The 18,527-nt window shown below is 57.3% G+C and overlaps 1 protein-coding gene across 4 annotated transcripts in view; it reads right to left on the reverse strand.

Annotated features, from left to right (window-relative positions):
* Nucleotides 1-18,527, reverse strand: part of ZMIZ1 (zinc finger MIZ-type containing 1) — a 171,653-nt gene that overhangs the window by 147,358 nt on the left and 5,768 nt on the right. For 3 of the 4 annotated variants that reach the window (XM_043476404.1, XM_043476405.1, XM_043476402.1), the window contains exon 1: nt 2,721-2,807. The exons of the other annotated variant lie outside the window; for it this stretch is intronic. The gene's annotated coding sequence lies outside the window, so the exon portion shown is untranslated. Of the gene's footprint in view, nt 1-2,720; nt 2,808-18,527 lie in introns of those variants that run through there. 4 annotated transcript variants of the gene reach the window in all.

Genomic DNA, 18,527 nt, shown 5'->3' on the forward strand with positions numbered 1-18,527 from the left:
CTCCAGGGGGAGAGGCTTTCCACTCTGCCAGTCCAGCCTCCGCGGTGTCCATCCTGAGTAGCCTCATGTTCTCTCCCAAACTCAGGAAAGCTCTGAGCCCCTCAGCCTGCTACCTGAATGCCACAGCTTGCATAGTTTCCAGTGACAAGGAACTCACTACCTCTCCAGAAAGCAGCTTTAAAAAAAATGTCTCCAGACAGCTCAGACTCTTGGAAAGTTGAACTTGAGGACACATCAGTGAGGTTGCCACCGAGGGGCCTGAGTTCTGCTGGCCAGAGTCTGTCGATCAAGACTGTCCTTTCGTCATTGGTTTGGAAAGTAACACAGCCAGCCAATCACCCTGGCTTTCACTCTACATCATAACAGAATCAGAGAAACAGTGTCCTACAGGATCCCCTCCTTGACTGATGATGGCTGACAAAGAGCCAAGAAAATCATTCATTCATTTACGCACTCAATTGATAAATTATCAACCAGGCAATGACCATGTGCCGGGGCACTAGGATATGCCCCGGATCGTTTAAAATTCTTTCCTAGTCTGACAACTTGACTTTCACCCATTTTATAGGTCAAAGGTGAGACCAGGGAGAAGCAGCGACTTGCTTAGAGTCACTCTGGGGGCTGATGGTCAAAGGCAGAGCCTCACTGGTGATGCTGCAGGCACTGACCATCTGCCAGCCCCGGGAAGGAAGAGAGAAGGCCGCATGTCTGCCACCCCCATCCCCAGCCGTTTCTAGGACACCGAGGTATTGATTACCACCCTCGCCTTGGAGCGGTTTTCTTTCCTTTTCTTTTTTTTTTCCCACCAAGGCTTTCTATCCTCTTTTTTTTTTTTTTTTAAAGAATAAACTCCAAGCCGCTCCTATGATTAATTACCAGCTGCCTAATGCTCCTCCACCAGCAATTTCTGGAAAGGGAATGAATTACCTTGAAAAACATCCGAAAAGAGAACCCACCGTGAAGGAGAATTTCAAAGGTTACCTCACAATTAGCAGTGGGCTCCCCTAGCCTGATGGAGTTGCCAGCAGGCCCTCTGGGGAGGGGCAGGCCCCCGGCCTTCAAGGGCTACCCACTGGCTCCTGAGGGCAGCCAGGCTTGGAGGGCTGGACAAAGGCCACCTGGCAGAAAGGGGGGTTGTTTCCTGAGCACCCACCTTGGGCCTGCCTTGTGGCTCTGCCCCTGATCTCTAAGGCATTGTTGGCTGCTTAATTCTAAGGTATCTCTCCTGGTTCAAATCCCCACTCCATCACTTACAGCTCTGTAGGTTTGTGAAGCACTCTGAGCCTCCGGAGAATGAGGCATTAAACACACCTCCACATGGGATTACTGTGTGGGGAAATATGCGTTTAAGGAGCGCAGTGCCTGGTACACGGCCGACTCTCACCCAGATGTAACACTTGGAATATTCCAGGTTTCTAAGCATCCTCCCAACAGCCCTCTCAGCAATGTTGGTATAATTATCCTTGTTCAGATGAGAACTCTCACGGAAGTGAAAGGACTCGCCCAAGGTCGCGAGGAAGATAGGAGGAAGCTGGGATTTCCTGTGGCAGGAAGGGAGATCAGAGTCTGCTGCCTGGTTCCAGCACCTGAGTGAAGCGCAGAGGATCCCCAGGGCTCTCCTGGCCCTGAGTGTGGGTACCTGGGAGCACTGGAGTCTCAGGAGAGATGCTGAGAGCAGCAGGGAGACCATCGGGTGGGGCCTGCCACCAGGACGAAGACTTGGGCTCCCCTGGCTGGGCCCCAGAGTCTTGGGACAAAGGGCCCTGGCTCAAGTCAGCATTTCTGGGACAGTCTCTCATCTCTGGGTTGGGAGCCACCGAATAAAGAGGGATTACATGGGTGGCCCTCTGGCACAGGGCCAAGTGTCATCAACCCTGAAAAGCCACTCTGTGATGAGACACGCTGGTGTCGGGGCCTGAGGCAGGTCTGGGAGGCTCAGCTTGGGACCTTCGGGCTCCAGATGCTTCCGGGAGCTCCTTGGGGGCCCAAGCTGCTTCATCAAGCTGAATGACCAATTGGTGTCCATTCTGGCATAGGTGGGCCCTCAAGGAGGAGGGATGGCGGGAATGGAGGTGTGCGAGAAGCAAGGGAAATGCCAGATCCTGAGTGTTTGCTGTGTCCAGCTGCGCCGGTGCACATGTGGGGTCAGGGGCATGGCGCCCAGCCCTCTTTCATAGACAGGTAAACTGAGGCACAAAGGAACCACACAGGGTCACGGTGGATGAGAGGCAGGGGCAGGATTTGCATGCAGGCACTCTGACCCCAGACTTGTGGGTGCTCAGAGGCCTGCGGGAGAGAGCAGGTGGGCAGCCACAGCCCCCATCTCAGTGAACAGGCTTCTCTGCCCATCCTGCCTCTTCTTCCCGTGTGGCTGCCATGCTGCTGGGCGTGCGAGGCCCCTGTGCCACGGGGTTGAGTGGTACAGACAGGGCTGCTGAGCCAAGGCTGGAGACGTCAGACCCATCCCTCTTCCTGCATGCACCTCCCACCCCTGCCACTGGAGACACAGATCAGGCCTGAGAGGCCCCGAGAAATCCTTTTGGGGGCCAATGAGATCTCAGTGGGGGTGGGGTGGGGGCTGCATCAAGTCCCACCCAGGCTGTGCTGCAGTCAAAGGCGCAGGGCACTGGGGCCAGCACCTCCCCCACTCAGGACACGCCTCCTGCCCCTTCCCTGAGCATCGGGGCCAAGCCGCCCCCCAAGCCCGGCTGCACACCTACCTCAGTGACCTGTGAATCACCAGCGTCCCGCGTGCCGGTCAGCAGCTGGCGGTCCCTCCGCCTCACTCCAGCTCCATTCTTCTGCAATGAGAAGGGTGGTCAGGGACCACTCACAGCAGGGTCCCAGAACTGACCTGCGGCCACAGACCCCCGCCCACCTGCTGGAAAGCTCACTGTCGGCTAAATCAAATCATCCCCACTGGACAGATGGGGAATCTGAAGGAAGGAGAGGAAAAGGGGCCTAATGCCAAGGGGCCCTAAGAGGCCCCTGACACCTCACAGCTGGCAGTTACTGGCTATGTGACTGTGGGTAAGCTCTGGGCTGCTCTGAGTTTCAGATTCCTCACCTGTCAAATGGAATCACAATGATCTCTCCATGGGTTTCTGGGAGGATCTAAGGGCCTATGGTGACAAGAGCGCTTGACATTCATTCATTCACTCAAGAAACATTTAGCGAACACCCTGAGCTGTAAATAGGATCATGGATCAGCCCTTGTGAGAACCCATAATAGGCAAAGAATCAAACAACACATAATTAGAAGTTGGTATCTGCCAGAAAGAACAAGTACAAGGGTGACACAGCTTGGACTCAAGGTTCAGGGCTGTCTCTTTGGGGAAGTAAAGTTGAAGGATGAGCCAGAGAGAGGCAGGCCAAGATGCGTGGAACAGTGTTCCAGGCACGGGGAACAGTATATGTGAAGGCTCCAAACAGGGAAAAAACCCTGGCTCAGTGGAGTACTTGAGATTAGGTGGTGTGGTGGAGGAGGGAGGTGGGGAGGTGAGCGATGGCCAGAAGGCAGGGCTGACCATCACAAGGATGGATGGGAGGGTCTGAGCAGCTGAGCCATGTGAGCCTGGGTCTAGTTTGAGAAGATCCCCAAGGATGCCAGGAAGAAGGGCTTAGAAGGGACAGGAAGAGGCAGGGAAACCAGCGGGGAGGCTGCCCCTAGAGTCTGGGCCAGAGACAGTGGTGTTCAGAGTGGAGGGAGCAGAAGGCAGAAGTGGAAGGACCCCCTGGGGCACTGGGCGGATGAGGACCCCAGACCCTGTCTCCCCAGTGCAGTGGGTTCAACTGCCCCATCTCCACAATGGGTCAGCAGTACTGCCCTCTCCTCCCCACCCACAGGGCCCCTCAAGAATCCAGAAGGGCCAGATCCAGATCCAGACCCTGACAGGGTAGCTTCTCTGGAGTCCTGGCTGTGGGGTGGGAGCCACAGAGCCCCAAATTGGAGTCCCAGCTACGAAGGCATCTTGCTGGGTGGCTCCAGATGATTGCCACACTCGCTGCACCCGTGTGCCCTCCTCTAAGAAATGGGAAACCTGTCAGCGGGGCTGAGTGCCTCTTGGGATGAGGCCCGGGGCTACCATGGGAGTAGATGTGCACAGGCCACATGAAGTCTGGGTTCACACATGTGTTGGGGACTGGCAGAGGGGTCAGACTGGCTGTGCAGTGGGCAGGGTTCCCAGGGAGCCAAGTGTGTGCCTATGGCTTCAGTAAGGGGCACCAGGGCCTGGCATTTAAGAAGTGGGCTCAGTACTGTAATAAAAATGATCTGGTTCAAGTCCTGGGTTCATCCCCTTACCATGTGGCCTTGGGCAATTTCTTAAACTTCTCTGGCCCCCAGTTTCCTCATTTGTGGGAGGTGATAAAGGGATAAGGAGGGGTCCACTCTCAAGGAGTGGTACAGACAGTATAAGGTAATGCACTTGAGTGCCGGACATGCAGGTTGCTTTCCAGCCGTGTTAGGTGAGGTGAAATTACTTTCAGGAGCTGGTGCTGGGCTCCATGGAGCACTGAGCCCCTAAACCCCAGGCTCCCACAGCCTGGCTCAGCACCCCCACTCCACATGGGAAAGAGAATGTCTCTGGGGCCTGACCCTCTGACTCTGGCAGTCCCTAAACTCTGGTCACCGTGGGGACACAAATGGCCCTTGACTCCAACTCTCCCATTTCACAGAGGAGGACAGTGAGGCCTGGAGAGGGCAGCACCTGCCCCCATCCCGGGGTCATGCAGCAAGTCAGTGGCTGGGGCAGAACAGGAATCAGCCTCCTGCTTCCCCACCGGCCACAGCTCAGTCCTTTCCCAAAGGCAAGCTGGCCGCAGACTCGCTGACAAAGAGAAAATAATTATTTTGGCAGCTGAGACAGAAGCCAGAGCCGGAAAGTCCTCGCTCACTCGATGAGCAACGTCCCAGCTCCGAGGAACGACGCCCGCCCATCCTGCCTCGCAGAGGTCCCCCGGCTCACGGCGCACACATACGTGTCTCTCCGCCCCATCCATCCTCGGTTCTTTGCTATTGGACTTGTGCAAAGAGGCCAATAGACCAGAGAGGGGAAGCAACCTGTCCAAGGTTACACAGAAAGGGCATCACACAGAGGGGTCACCAGGATATGAACTCAGGCCCTGGTTAGGGACTGACCCCCTTCCCTATGAGCCTGCGTTGGACCCCCATCTGGGAAGGAGAAAGGACCAGGAGCCTGCCTGAACTGGGTCCACACTGGGGGCTATTCCTGTGATACTTCTTTAGCTCTCAGCGAAATGCTATGAAGTAGTAACTAAATAGCACCCCCAATTTACACATGAGGTCTAGAGAGCTTCTATAGCTTCCTAAGGTCATGCAGGTAATACAGAGAGAAAAGTAATAAGGACAGAGCTGGGCATGAGTGGGCGGTCTGTCCACTCAGACTCAACCTGTTCAAGATGACCAACTGGACGCCCAGGCTCCCTTGTCTGTGCACTGGGCCCCACTCACACTGGCTGTACAGACAGGCTGGGGTGGAGGTGAGGGAATTCAGGCCCAGGTGGGGCTGTGAACACATTGGTGAAGTCATCCGCCCTCACCCCTGGCCCCCTGGGTGCCTGTAGGTGAGCCTCACAGCCTGTAGGGCTCTGGCCACCTGGGGAGACCAGGAGAGGTGTCCCATGTCTGCCCCCAGCCTGGCCAGACCACAACTGTAAAGGACATAGATTCACACAGGGAAGTGTGCTCTGCTTAAAAGGCCCTCAGTGCCACGGGGTGGAGGGCAGCCTGAGACTCAGGGCCGAGAAGGGTGGTGGGGCCCACCCAGGCTCCCCAAGGGAGGGGTTCCCCACTGCCCAGAGAGAGGGCTCTGCTGAGCTCAGGACTCTCCCTCTGGGTTGGATGAGGGTGCCACCTCGACGGCAAGGCCGCGTCTGGCTGCGAGGGCAGGAAGGGGTAGAAGGGGAGGTGTGCAGACCACAGGTTGAAATGTGCTTCCACTCTCATCTTACGTCTGGGGCTCCCAAGGGCAGGGCAGGGTGGGAACGAGCACCCTCTTTGCAGAGCAGGACACTGATCTCTGAGGGTAGAGTTGCCAGGGGTGTAAAGGCTGGGAAGTGGCAAGGCTGTGTCTGGGACTTGGCAGAGATCACTCGAGGGTGGGGTCTGTCCCAGGACCCAGATGGATTCTCCCAGCCCCACCCCCTTCCCATCCCTTGCTCCTCTAGGGATCCCCTGGGAGGAAGGACCCACCTGGGTGTGGGCTTGAGTGCAGGCACCAGGCCGAGTGGACTGGGGCCAGGGCTGGCCCAGAGACACACAGGGCTGACTGGGGATTCCAGGAGGACAGAAGTGCCTGTGCCACGGTGCTTCCGGGGTGTGGGGCGCTGTGACATCTCTGTGACAGCGGCCAGAGGCCCATGGCTAAGTGACCAGTGTGCTCTAAGCCACCAAGGGTTGGGAGCCCACATTCTGGACTGGAGCCTGGCCCTGTCCTCAGAGGTAAGGTCCAGGGCAAGGGTGGGTAGAGCTGAGTTTGAATCCCTATTCTGCCCTTTCATGCTGGGTGACCTTGAGCAAGTTACTTGGCATCTCTGAGCCCCCATCTCTTCTCTAAAAAGGGACTAATCACTCCTTCAGCTACTCACCCGCCAAGAGAGGCTTCACATTGACCTTGTAGAGCCTGACATTGGCCAGAGCACTGTCCTACCCACAGGCTTCTGGGAGAAGGGCTCGGGCTGCCCTGGTGTGGTCTCTAGGGCAGGGGACCACACCAGTGACAGCGCTGAGCTGAAGTTCTGGACTCTGACAAACTGCTGCTAATCACGCACACATGCCCCTCGTGCTCTGCTGGCTGTGAAAGCTTCACAAGACACGGGCACATAGACGCAAGTGCATCTACACACAGGTCAGTAACAGGTCAGTGAATGGGGACTGTCCAGAGTCTGGGAGAGGGGTGACTGTCAAGGTCATAGGTGGCCAAGTGAAGACCAGAACACACTCATGTGGGCACCCACCCAAACTAGGTCCAACCTGCTGTTCCACTGGCTGAACTGACCAGCGCTGGCTCCCACGTGGGTCCAACCCTCCTCACCTCAGTCGGGCCAGGCAGCTCTTCCCACCCTCACTTTACAGGTGGGCCGAACAGCTTCTGGTGCTGCGGGCCAGGGGCCCTGTCCGGGAAGGTGGCCTCAGACCCAGCTCCCAGGGTCGCCGGGGAGACATGGGTTCCTTCACCTCAAAGACCCACCCAGGGACGCATCCCCTTACATGACCCTGGGAGCAGGCCCCCTCGTCCTCCCCTGGCGGCCAGTGCTGGCTCCGGGAGCAAGGCAAATATTTACCCCGATGGTTATCCAAACCGGGCCGGCCGCCCCGCCTCCCGCATTCCTGGAATACATGTTCCCTGACCTCACCAAGCTGGGGGAGGGGGAGGAATCCAGACGTGGAAGAGACAGACAGAGGGTCCGGGGCCTCGTGGAAGCCAAAGCCTGCCGGCCAGGAGGAAAAAGGTGGCTCGGGGTGTCTCTCCAGCTACTCACGCCCTAGGGGAGGCCCCTGCTGACCTTGTAGTGCGGGGCATTGGCCAGAGCACAGAGCTACCATAAGCCCCTGGGGGAGGGGGCTGGACCACCCCGTTTGGCAGGGGTGGTAGGCAGGGGGCTACACCAATGCCAGCTCTCAGCCTGCAGTCCAGGGCTGTCACTAGGCCGCAGGTCCTCACACCTGCTGCCAATAACACACACACACACCTACACACGCGCCGGTGCACACCCACCGTGCTCAAGATGTGAGGGACTCAGGCTGTCACAAACCTCCACGACTCCTGCCTGCCAGAGCCCGTCCTCAACAGCCCAGAAGCTCTCAGTCCCTCCCTCCGTCCTCAGCACAATCTTGTCACCAGGGGACCGTAAGCCCATTTTACAGATGAAGAAACTTGGCAGCAGACACCAGCGGTCCCGCAGCTGAAAAGTGGAAGAATGTGCCCTGTCTTACCTCAAACCACACTTTCAACAGTTCTGCAGTCCCAGCTCTGCCCATGAGAAGCCTGTCCATCCTCTGATGCCCCAAGGACTGCCTCCACCATGCTGCCTCCCCTAACACTCCCCTCAAGTGAGCTTTCCCTGCCCCGAACTTCCAAATATGTGGACAGTATTTCTTTCTTTCTCCTGGCATGATTAAAATTGGGTGTCTGATTATCTCCTGTTGTGAGACCCTTGTACTCACTCCATGAACGGTGGGGTTGAGCTCACAGGCTCAGGGAGCCCTGAGTGTTCAGGACAGGCCTGAAACCCTGAGTCCTTTCCCCAAAGGACAGTAGCTGCATTTGGTCTCAAGGAAAAGATAAATAAACAGACCTAGGAAGCTGGTTGGTTGAGGTCTGGGCAAACTCCTGGCCCGGTCTGCCTGAGAATCACAAACTTGGTTCAATAATCCTGTCTGTCTTCACTTTCTTTGAGAATATTTCGAGCTGTCCTCACAGCCTGCCCACACCCAGGCTGAGGGAAGCCCAGCACGTCTGGTCTGGCCCTGCCCTGCAGGTCCTCACTCCATGCCCCTCTCTGCACGCCCCTGGTTTCCTGCCTCCCTCTCCTGCATGGAAACTTCGCAAGTGACTGGGGCAGGGCAGACTGGCAGGTTCTGCTGAATGAAGTGCACGCCTGGCAAGTCTGTTGCTGGGCCCTCAGGGATGCCTCTAAGTGGGAGGAGCCGGAGATGCCCAGTGTCAACCTGGGTCCACACCTTGGCACCATGGGGACCCAAACAGAGGGTGCTGGGGAAAGAAAGAGGCTCCCAGAACCTCCCGACCCACTTAACATCTCTGAGACATTTCCCAACATTTGGAAAATGGGGGCTATAAACAGACTTCTAGGAGATGTTCCTTCATGTTTGTTTATTCCATCTATTTGTTTCCTTCTCCTGACAGTAATGACACTGCCTACCACGTGCTGGAGGAGGAAGAGGAGAAGAGGAACGAGTAGGGGTGGACAGTGGGCAGAGGAGGACAGGGTCAACATCACCAGCCTGGATACTTCCCAAGGGTGTTTGCACACTGTCTAATCAAGGTGGGCAAGACACAGAACAACTCTAGGACAGACTGCTGGAGAGTAGCAAAATGGGGGGTCGGGGGCATCAAGGTCTTGGGCAGAGTCTCTCTGGCAGGAGGGCACCCCTTCCAGGCAAAGGCCCATAGTCTTGTCAGGAGAAAAGCCTCAGACTGAAGAGACAATGATGGATGAAATCAGGAGCAGGGACAGCGGCATTCAAGGGCACTTGCAGACACATCTGTGAGGGCCCCTCCAAAGCTTCACCCAGAGCCCAAGCCTGATTTGCTGTGTTTTCAAGGCCAGGGTACAGAGTCACCCCTTGGGAGAGCTCTATCAGAGGGAAAGTCCTCACTGCCTCCACTGAGCATCACCCAGGCCCTAAGGAGCAGTATTCATCCATCCTGCCTCTCAGAGGCACTCCAGCTCACGGTGCACATGTGTGCTGAACCACCTAGCCTTTTGGTGTCAGGCTTGTGCAAAGGGGCAAACTGAGACCAGACAAAGCTTGGCTGTGACGCGTGGCTTGCTCCCAGTGGAGGAAGAGGGGAGTGGCTCCCTTTTCCCCAAGCCATCAAATGAACAACTTCTCCCCTAATCAAGGGGTGAGGTACAACATGGACTAAGAGTGCATAATGTGGCTCCAGCTTTGACACAGCAGAATGCATGTATAGAATAGCTCTGCTATTCACTGACCTGTGAAGCTGGGCAAGAAACTTAGCTTCTCTGGCCCTCAGTTTCCTCATCTGTAAAATGGGGACACTGAGTCGCTCCTCTCACAGGGCTGTAAGGATGTAACTAGGTTACGCCCACACTGCACTTGCATAGCAAGTGCTCAGTAAATAGGGATGGTCATTGTTCTCACTGGCTCAGGTTTGCTGTCAAGTACGGACTTGGGGTCTTGCTGGGGATGGAGGCACTGGGTCTCTTACCAAAAAGATGGAGAAAGATCCTGAGAAGATGAATCCTGGCTTCAGACCCTCTCTGAGGCCAATTCAAGAGTCAGTCCGGTGGATTTGCTTCCCAGAGATGGCCTGCTCCCAGGACGGGGGACCTCCTGTCACTCCCCACAGAATGGCCCAAGGTGCTGAGCATCCTCTAGATACAAATTCCATGCCAGGGGCTCTCTTCCACACTCACCACGTCATCAGACCCCATGGCTGGGCATAATCTTATGCTTCCCAGGGATTAGGGTCTTGTCCAGAGAGGTACCTGATTGGGGCTGGCCAAAGTAGGCACCCTGCCACATACCTGGGTACTTGCCATTCCCAATGTTGATGATCGAAACTGAATTTTCAGGCAGTGGCCCCTCTTAGGGGCTTAGTCTATTGCACCTGCTCACTCTGCTTGGGGTGGTCTGGCCCTGCACTGCTCATCTGAGCTCAGCCCTGGAGGAACCTCATCCCCACCCCAGTGATAACCCTGATCCCCAATCCCCTACAGCATTCATGGGACCTGGCAGAGGCTCTCAAAAGAGGCTGTGGAGGTCCTCGGTCTCTGCCTGCCACCTTGCAGAGTGGGGGACAGAAGTCCAGAGAGGGACAGGATGAGAAGCCAGGCCAGCTCTGCTTGGAGGTTAGACGGAGGAGCTGAGGACTCACATGGGAGGTCCCCGTCCCTCCAGGTCTCTGTTTCCTGGTCCGGGCTGACCCTGGCCGGAGGATCAGCTGAGCTGACATGACACCCATGGCTGGTGCAGGACTGGCAGCCTGGACTCCAGGCCCAGGGCAGGTGGCAAGGTCAAGAGGCTGAAGGGCACGGGCACTCTGGACAGCACACATAAAACGCCTAGGACTAAGTGTTCCCAACGATCCCCTTCCCGGGCCAGGGGCCAGCCCCCGGCAGTCACACTCTCCAAACAGGCGTCCCTCTGGGATTCTGGTTACACGTGGGCCAGGCCAGCCTGAAGTGATGGCCGAGGCCCAGGTTTACAGATGCCAGACAAAGGAGAGCAGTGTTCTTGCTTGCGGGAGGTGGCAGGTCAGAGCACTGGCACTAACGTCACCTAGGCCTGGATGAAATCCTGGTTCTACTGCTTGCAAGCCACGTGGCCTCAGCCAAGTCCCTGCACCTCTGCCCACCTCAGTGTACTCGATGGTGCAATGGTGAGGGAGAAGGTTGAACTAGGGTAAGTGTGTGACCCAACCCCTGGCCCTCGGAGGAGTCAGGCCAAGGGAGCTCTGGCTATTTGTAGGGATGACAGCCTTCCCTGTCAGGGCAGCCCAGTGGTGGTCTGCAGGCTTGCTGCTGGGAAGGCTGGGGAAGCAAAGGACTGCAGGATGTGTTAATCATCCAACTGCACTCTGCAGCCTGTCACAAGATGCTCCACCAATGCAGCAGCCCAGAGAAGCCTTCCATCAGATCTTGTTTACACACAGGTAGGCTCCAGCCCTGACAATCCAAGTGCCTTCCAGTCTCTTAGGTCTCCATCTGCCATCTGAAAATGGGAGAAATGAGGCCTGCCTAACATCCTTGGTTACTGAAAGGACTCTAGGAGATGGAGGATGGGGTCAGGTTTTGTTCCATACCCTGCCCACCTTGGCTGCTCTTGCCTTGCTGGGCAGCCCCAGGGCCCAGGCCTGTCTGTTCCATCACACACCCGGAGCGTGTGACAGGGCCCCTGCCAGGAAGCACTGAGGACCCCCTGGGTGCTTCCTAGCTGAGGACTAGCCTAGGATGCCCCTCCTTCTCTCTTGAGTCCGGGGTCTCTCTGCGCTCTCTTTTTGGCTGTGCCACGTGGCATGTGGGATCTTACTTAGTTCCCTGACCAGGGATCAAACCTGCATGCACTCTGGAAGCACAGGGTCTTAACCATTGGACCGCCAGGGAAGTCCGTTTTCTGTTCTTTAAGAAAGAAGGGCTCCTTTAGCTCAGCACCTCGGTGGGATTCTTAGGGGAGCCAGCCCCCACCTGCCCATCAATCCTTTGGACTTACTACCCTCTGGGACTGGACCCCTGGATGGGCCAAGGCCATCCCCCACAGTGGGTGTCTTCTTCCTTCACTCACAGCACCCAGCACAGGGCTTGCCCCCAGAATGTTTTCTGGATGGATGAATGAGCAGTGATGGGAGGGGTGGTGTGAAAACAGATTTAGATCAGAGAACACGGCAGCTGACACTTTCATGGTGCTCACCACATCCATCCTAAGTCTGGCTCCAACAGACACTGGCTATGCTGGTTAACCCATTAGTCCCCACAGTGATTTTATAAAGTGGTGGGGTCATCCCCATTTCACAGATGAGGAAACTGAGGCTCAGGGAATGAAGTCACTTGCCCACGGTGTTAGAAAGTGGCAGAACTACATTTGGTGTAGGCCCTGGGCTCCAGGAGCCACGTGCTGGTCCACAAGGCTGCCTGGGGACTGTGGGGAAGGTGGAGAGAACAGCTCATCAGAGGCCATCCAGGCCAAAGGTTCCCACCCAGGCTCCAGGCCCTGCCCCCAGGATTTAAATGGTCTGGGGTGCGCTATCTTGCAAAGCTGCCGGGGTCTCATGGACAGCAGGGGCTGAGAACCCCTGCCCAGCTCCATCCTCACTCTCCAATCAGAGAAACAGTGGCTCAGCGGGGGAGGGAACATGTCTAAGGTCACCCTAGGCATTGCGGGTGTCTGGGACCCGGAGTCCAGCTCCTCTGACTTCTCCATCGTGGGCTTGGAGCTCTTGAAAACAGCACTGTGGCCCCAGCAGAGCAGCCCACAGGCACAGACGCGGGCGGGAGAGATGAGGCAGACAGACGCAGGGAAGCCAGAGCAGCAGGCCGCCGGATGACACACAGGCCCAGCAATTCCTGACTCACGGCCACCCATCCCGTGACTCCACCCACCGCCAGTGTCCCCACCCTGGCTCACACTCCACAGCCTGCTGCAGCCTCTGGAGTCCCCTCCCATTTAGGACCAGAAAGCCACAGAGGGAGGAAGGAGCGGTGGGGGCCCCACCCAGGGCTGGGTGGGAAACCCAGACGACCTGAGCCGGGGGGACTTCGGGACACACGAAGGAAGAGGCCTGAGCACGGCCCTGCCCTGCCCTGCAGCGCCCACACTCCCTCCCTGGGCAGGCCAGCGCCTGGTGGACCACGCACCCAGGAGGGGAGCTGGCACTGACACCCCTCCAGGGCCACGTGACACCCTTTGCATCAGGGCCGCACACCTGGACGACCATGTTAGGTTTTCCTGCTGCCAGGTCCTCTCCAGAGGAGGCATTACTCCTCTGGCCAAGAACCCTCAATGGCTCCCCATTGTCCATGAGGCCCCAGACGGACTCTGACCTGGATTGTCTGGGCTCTCACTTCTGTACCTTGCCCACATTAATCCCGCTGCCAGGAATGTCCCTGTCCCTGTGGCCTGACGCACCGGGAAGGGAATTCACAACCCTCCCTCCACCCCCCAAGGAGCCATGGAGGTCAGAAGCTGTGTTCCCAGAACCTCAAAGACTTCTCATAGGAAGATATAGGAAGGCTTCCTATATCTCTGGCTCTCAAAGGCCCATTTGACAGATGTAGAGGCTGAGGCTCAGAGTGGCCATGTGTCCAAGACTGCTGGAGGCTGAGTTGTCACCACACACAGCAGGGGCTTGGGCTGCTTGGACCTTAGGTCTTTCCTGTTGCTAACAAGCTCTCAGCTGATCCACAAGCTCAGGTGGCCCTGAGTCTGTTAGCTCACCCAATGCCACGGCGACTTGGGTCTGCTCACCTTGGCATCCTGACCCTCCCTCCACCCACTGTGGGGAACAGGCTGCACCCTCGGATACTGAGCTGGGCTTAGACTGGGTCAGCTAGCTGGGGGAGGTAGGTCTGAGAAGCTGTGTGGCACAAGGGCCAAAGCACAGACTCTGGGACCAGCTGCCCAGTTCAACAACCCCAGTGTGTCCACCTAAGCAGGTCAATTCACCTGACTGGGCCTCAGTGTTTTTCTCTAGAAATGGGGACGATAGGAGTAGTGAGCTCACAGAGATGCTGAACGTGAATTCCTGTAGATAAAGGATGGGAGCAGCAGCACTGAAGACTGCTCTACAGAGGTCTGGAGTTCTTAGCATTGTCGCCCTGTTCCTCCCTGCACCTTAAGCTCAACATCACAACCAAAAGAAAACCGAAGGCCTCGGAGCACCAACCAGGATAGAGGAGGAGGGGTGGGGAGGGGCAGGAGAATCGGCTCTCAGCCCTGGCCCCTCCCAGGCTTCTGGCCCATAGGCTGCTACCCTGGCCCGTTTGCTTGAGTAGGGCAGAGTGGTGTAGACAGAGCTTGGCATGTTCCACCTCAGTTTTTGGGAGGAGGGAGAAGGGAGGAGGGGAAGGGGGCAGGAGGATGCGGGGAGGGGAGAAGGGAGGAGGGAGGGCTCCTGTCTAGGCAGAGATGCCCAGCTGGCCCGTGTTGTCAATGGGATGACCCAGAGAGGGGCAATGCCAGTGTCATGACTTCCATTCCCCATGAGGACGCTGGCAGCACCCACATCTCTCTCACCACTTAGGGGCCATCACAGACATTGTGCCCCACCAAGATGCAGTGGGGTGAGGGCAGGGAGGTCTGGGCCAATTAACCCCAAACATGGCTGTCCTTACAGGGTAGAGATTCATCCTACCTCCAAACCCTTTATCTCATGGCATGCTCATAGCTGGCAAAGCTTCTTCCTCTCCTCTTTCTGCAGAGTGGTCGAGTGACTAGCCCACATGCACCAGCAAGCTAGTGATGGATCCCAGACGAAAAAACCCTGTCTCTGGGCTCCCAGGCCTGGTCCCACTATGAGGTTTCTCTTGCCAGGCTCCTAATAGGGTGACTGATCGTCTAGGAGAAGATAAGTCACCAGCATGTGTGGCTGAGGGACGGGTGTGGAGCCAGAACTTCCACCCATGGGAGGCCCTGGGAGGGGGCTGGAATAGGTCAGAGGGAGGGCAGCCTGTGAGCCTGAGGTCCAGCTTCCTTTCTCAAGAGGGCATGATTCCTGGCAGCAGCTCCCACGGGAAACAGTAAAAGCGCCACCCGCGGGAAACACGGGGTGGGACAAAGGGGGTGCCGGGCAGGGTTTCCTGTTGGGTGGGTGACCTGTGCGCCTGTGGTCCTGGGGCCAGGCCAGGGCTGGGTCTCGCCTCATCCCTGGCTCTGGCCCAGGCCACCCTGAGTCCCATCCTCCAGGCCTGCCCTGGCTTCCTGTCCCACTGGCCCCTCCCAGCCCAGGAGAGAGCAGGGCCCTGTGGAGGCTTCCTGAGAAGCATCAACTTTTCTAGGGCAGGAAGGGGCAGCTGCACTGGCCTCCTCGGTGGCCTTTTGCCTCTGACCTCTAGACCTCCATCTCTCTGTTTTCCAGCAAGAGGCTTTGACAAAAGCTCCACTGGGTTTTATTCCTGGGACTTCAGGCACAGCTGAGTAGGGACTGCAGGAACCGGCCTCTCCCTGTCATCGGTCACTATCTGCCCCATCTGGGCAGCGTCACTTCCAAGGAGCTGTGCTGAAGGGACCGGGACAAGGAGGGATGCTAAAGAACGATGGATCTCAGGCCTCAAGGACAGATTCTCAGGGGGGCAAAGATAAGGGACACTTCTGCAAAAGGTGGGTGTGGCATCCCCCATTGGGCAGAGAAGACCCCACACCCAGGACAATGTGATGCCAATCCATGGGAACAGCACCCAGAGAAAGATGCCTTCATCTCCACCACCCCTTCCCCCCAAGTTTGGGATGCCTGAATCCCTAAAAGTGTCAGGTGTCTGGGTGGGATGGGAACTCGGCCTAGGGCCTAGACCCATCGTCTCCAGGTGAACCAAACCCATTCCATGTGCCTCAGGAGCTGGGGATTCACCTGTCCACAGGTGGAGATGTGGTGGGAGTGGAGAAGTTAGTGGACTGGCCCAGTGAGGGGGAAGAGGTTTGAACAAAGGCCCTCAGCCTAGGGCACAGGCTATGGGAGAAGCACCCCAGGTCTCTCTCAGGGCTGCTGGGCAAATAGGCGACTCAGAAAGCAAACAGCCCAAAGAGGGCAGAGAACTCTTCCAGCAGCCACCACGGGGCCCACCACGGACAAAGGCCTCTTGTAGCTCAGTGCTGGGGAGGAGCGCTAACGGGAGGCGGCCTGGGCCGAATGGGGCTGGTCCTTGCCTGAGATCACTCTGGGGACAAGGATGACGGGGATGGAGCTAGGATCCAGGGGCTATGCTGGGAAGACGGCCCTGCTTACTTGGCCAGGGACTCACTTGGGCTTCACCTCGGCTGCCCAGGGCGGGACACTGATGACATGTCCACACTAGTCCAAAGAAACAAGCCCAGACGGGGCTGTCTGGGGGCCCAGCCTAATGATCTTCCTGGAAGCACCGAAGTCTGGGGAAGACTAGGTTAGGGGGGCTAAAACCTCAAGTCTGTGGGCCTGAGGTAGGCAGGGTGGAAGACAGAAGCCAGACTTCAGCCTGGTGGGCAGCCAGGCCTAAGTTACCATGGAGAGTTACTAAGATAGCCATGGGGCAATAGTGAGCCTCCTGACCCTGGGGCATGCAAGTCAAGGCTAGAGATACGCAGACTTTAGAATTACCCTGGCCAGAATCCATATTCAATCGTGGGTGGAAGGATGACTGGCCCGTGTCACCAACTCAATTACTGGCCACCCCATCTCTATTCCTTTTCTGGATTGATGTTTTCCAGCTGTATCAGAACGGCCTTGAGCTCATGAGCTTGTGGGACCCTTAAGGTTGAACACCCCCAAATCGTATCATGACAGAGACAAGGTCTAGGTATGCTCTGTGTGGCCCTGAGGCAAGCTCCCTGTGCCCCTTAACCTGAGAACCTAGTAGAGTCTGGCTGAGTCCACCCAGGGAAAGTGTGCCTAAGTCTCCCCTGAATCCAGGGCAGCCTGGGGGGTCAGCCGCAGCCTGATTCCCACCAGTGGCTGTCTCTGCCTGAGCCTCAGCCCTCCCTGGACCCTCAGCTCACCCTGAGATGTTGCTGACGCCAGCTTGGCAGTGAGCATCTCCAGGGCTGGGGTTGAGCGCAGACCTGGCACAGACTTGGTCACCAGGAAATGTTTGTCAAAGGAAGGAGAGAGAGAAGAGCAGGGAGGAAGGGGGATAAACAGACACTGGAACCCAGGCAGGCACTCAGAAGTGAAGCTCCCCAGGGCACCACAACACTTCTCCTCCTCCTCCAGGACCTAGGGGGAGGTCTCTCTACAGCTAAGACATAGTGTGCAGGTCAGGTAAACACAGAAGATCAAGGAAGGCCCTACTCAGAGGATTCCCCTGGACTCTGCTGTCCCCATGGGCTTGGAGAAGGACCCCAGTTGTCTGAGCTCAGCCTCTGTACTCTACCCACTTCTGCTCCGGAAGTCTGGCTCTGATGTCAACCTCTCTGGAGGATGGGGACCCTTGCCCCAGTTGCTTGGTCCAGGAGGGATTCAGTGACGTCTATTAACCCCTCCTGGAGTCCCCTACCCAATGCTGAGGTTTCATCCTTCCAGAGTGGCAGTGGAGTGGGACATGGCTGCCTCACAATGGAAGCACAGGGTCTTTCTAGTGGAAGGTGATCCTACCCATCCCACAGGAAGAAAATATGTGATAGGTGTGGGTGGGGGTCCACAGAGGTTCTGGAAGCCCTGTGTGCTGACAACCCTACCCTTGGCTCAGTTCAGGTCCTGGCACACAGTAGCTGGATTAATCAATGGCATGCTGGATGTGTGACCACATGCTGACCTGGGCTCTGCTGCTGAGGGTCCAGGATTCAGCAGCACGCTCCAGGGATACCACGGGGGTGGCTGTGTCCATGTGCCCTTTCTGGCCTTTCTGAGTTGCTCCTGGAAGGAGGGTGCCCTCCCTCTCTGGCTCAGGGCTGGGTGTGTTCTCTATCGAGCAAGCCCAATATCTTTTCTTAACAGATGGAGGTGGGGGAGGTCCAGGAAGGGTAGGGGATCAGAAGCAGGGCCCCCCGACACCAAATCGAGAGCCCAAGGAAACCCAGGACCTGGCTCGGGGCTGCCCTCTATCCACCACCATCTTCCCCACCATCCCCAGTGTGGCCCCCTGCCCCTAGCTGCCTGTCTCAGCCTCCTGGCTGCAGCCGGCCTGAACTGCTTACTTAGACAAACAGGGAAGGCAGCCATGTGACCGGCTAAGGTTTCCTGGACCAGGGACACACACAGACACGCACACACACACAGCCACTTGCGGCAGGTCAGGTGGTCATGGAGCCCAGCAGGCAGGGAAGGGCCAACTCGGGTTTCTGTGTCTGAAGGACAAGGGACCGAGCCTGCCTTTCTTCACCCAGAAGAATGCCTTCTCCAAACACTTGTTTTCTGCTTCCTGGACGCGCCAGGGACGTGCTGGATGGGAAGAGAGCGGAGGGGGAGGAGGGGGGAGGAGGGGGGAGGAGGGGGGAGGGGGGGAGGGGGAGGAGGGGGGAGGAGGGGAAGGGGAGGAGGGGGGAGGAGGGGGGAGGAGGAGGGAGGAGCAGCGACCGGCAGAGGCTGTGTCCGGTGTTTTCCTTCCGCCCTCCCCACCCAGAGGGCAGATGCCTGCTGGGAAACTGTGGCCACCTAGCCGCGGATGGTGGGGAG

The sequence above is a fragment of the Cervus canadensis genome, chromosome 8, assembly GCF_019320065.1.
Source record: "Cervus canadensis isolate Bull #8, Minnesota chromosome 8, ASM1932006v1, whole genome shotgun sequence".
Lineage (NCBI taxonomy): Eukaryota > Metazoa > Chordata > Mammalia > Artiodactyla > Cervidae > Cervus > Cervus canadensis.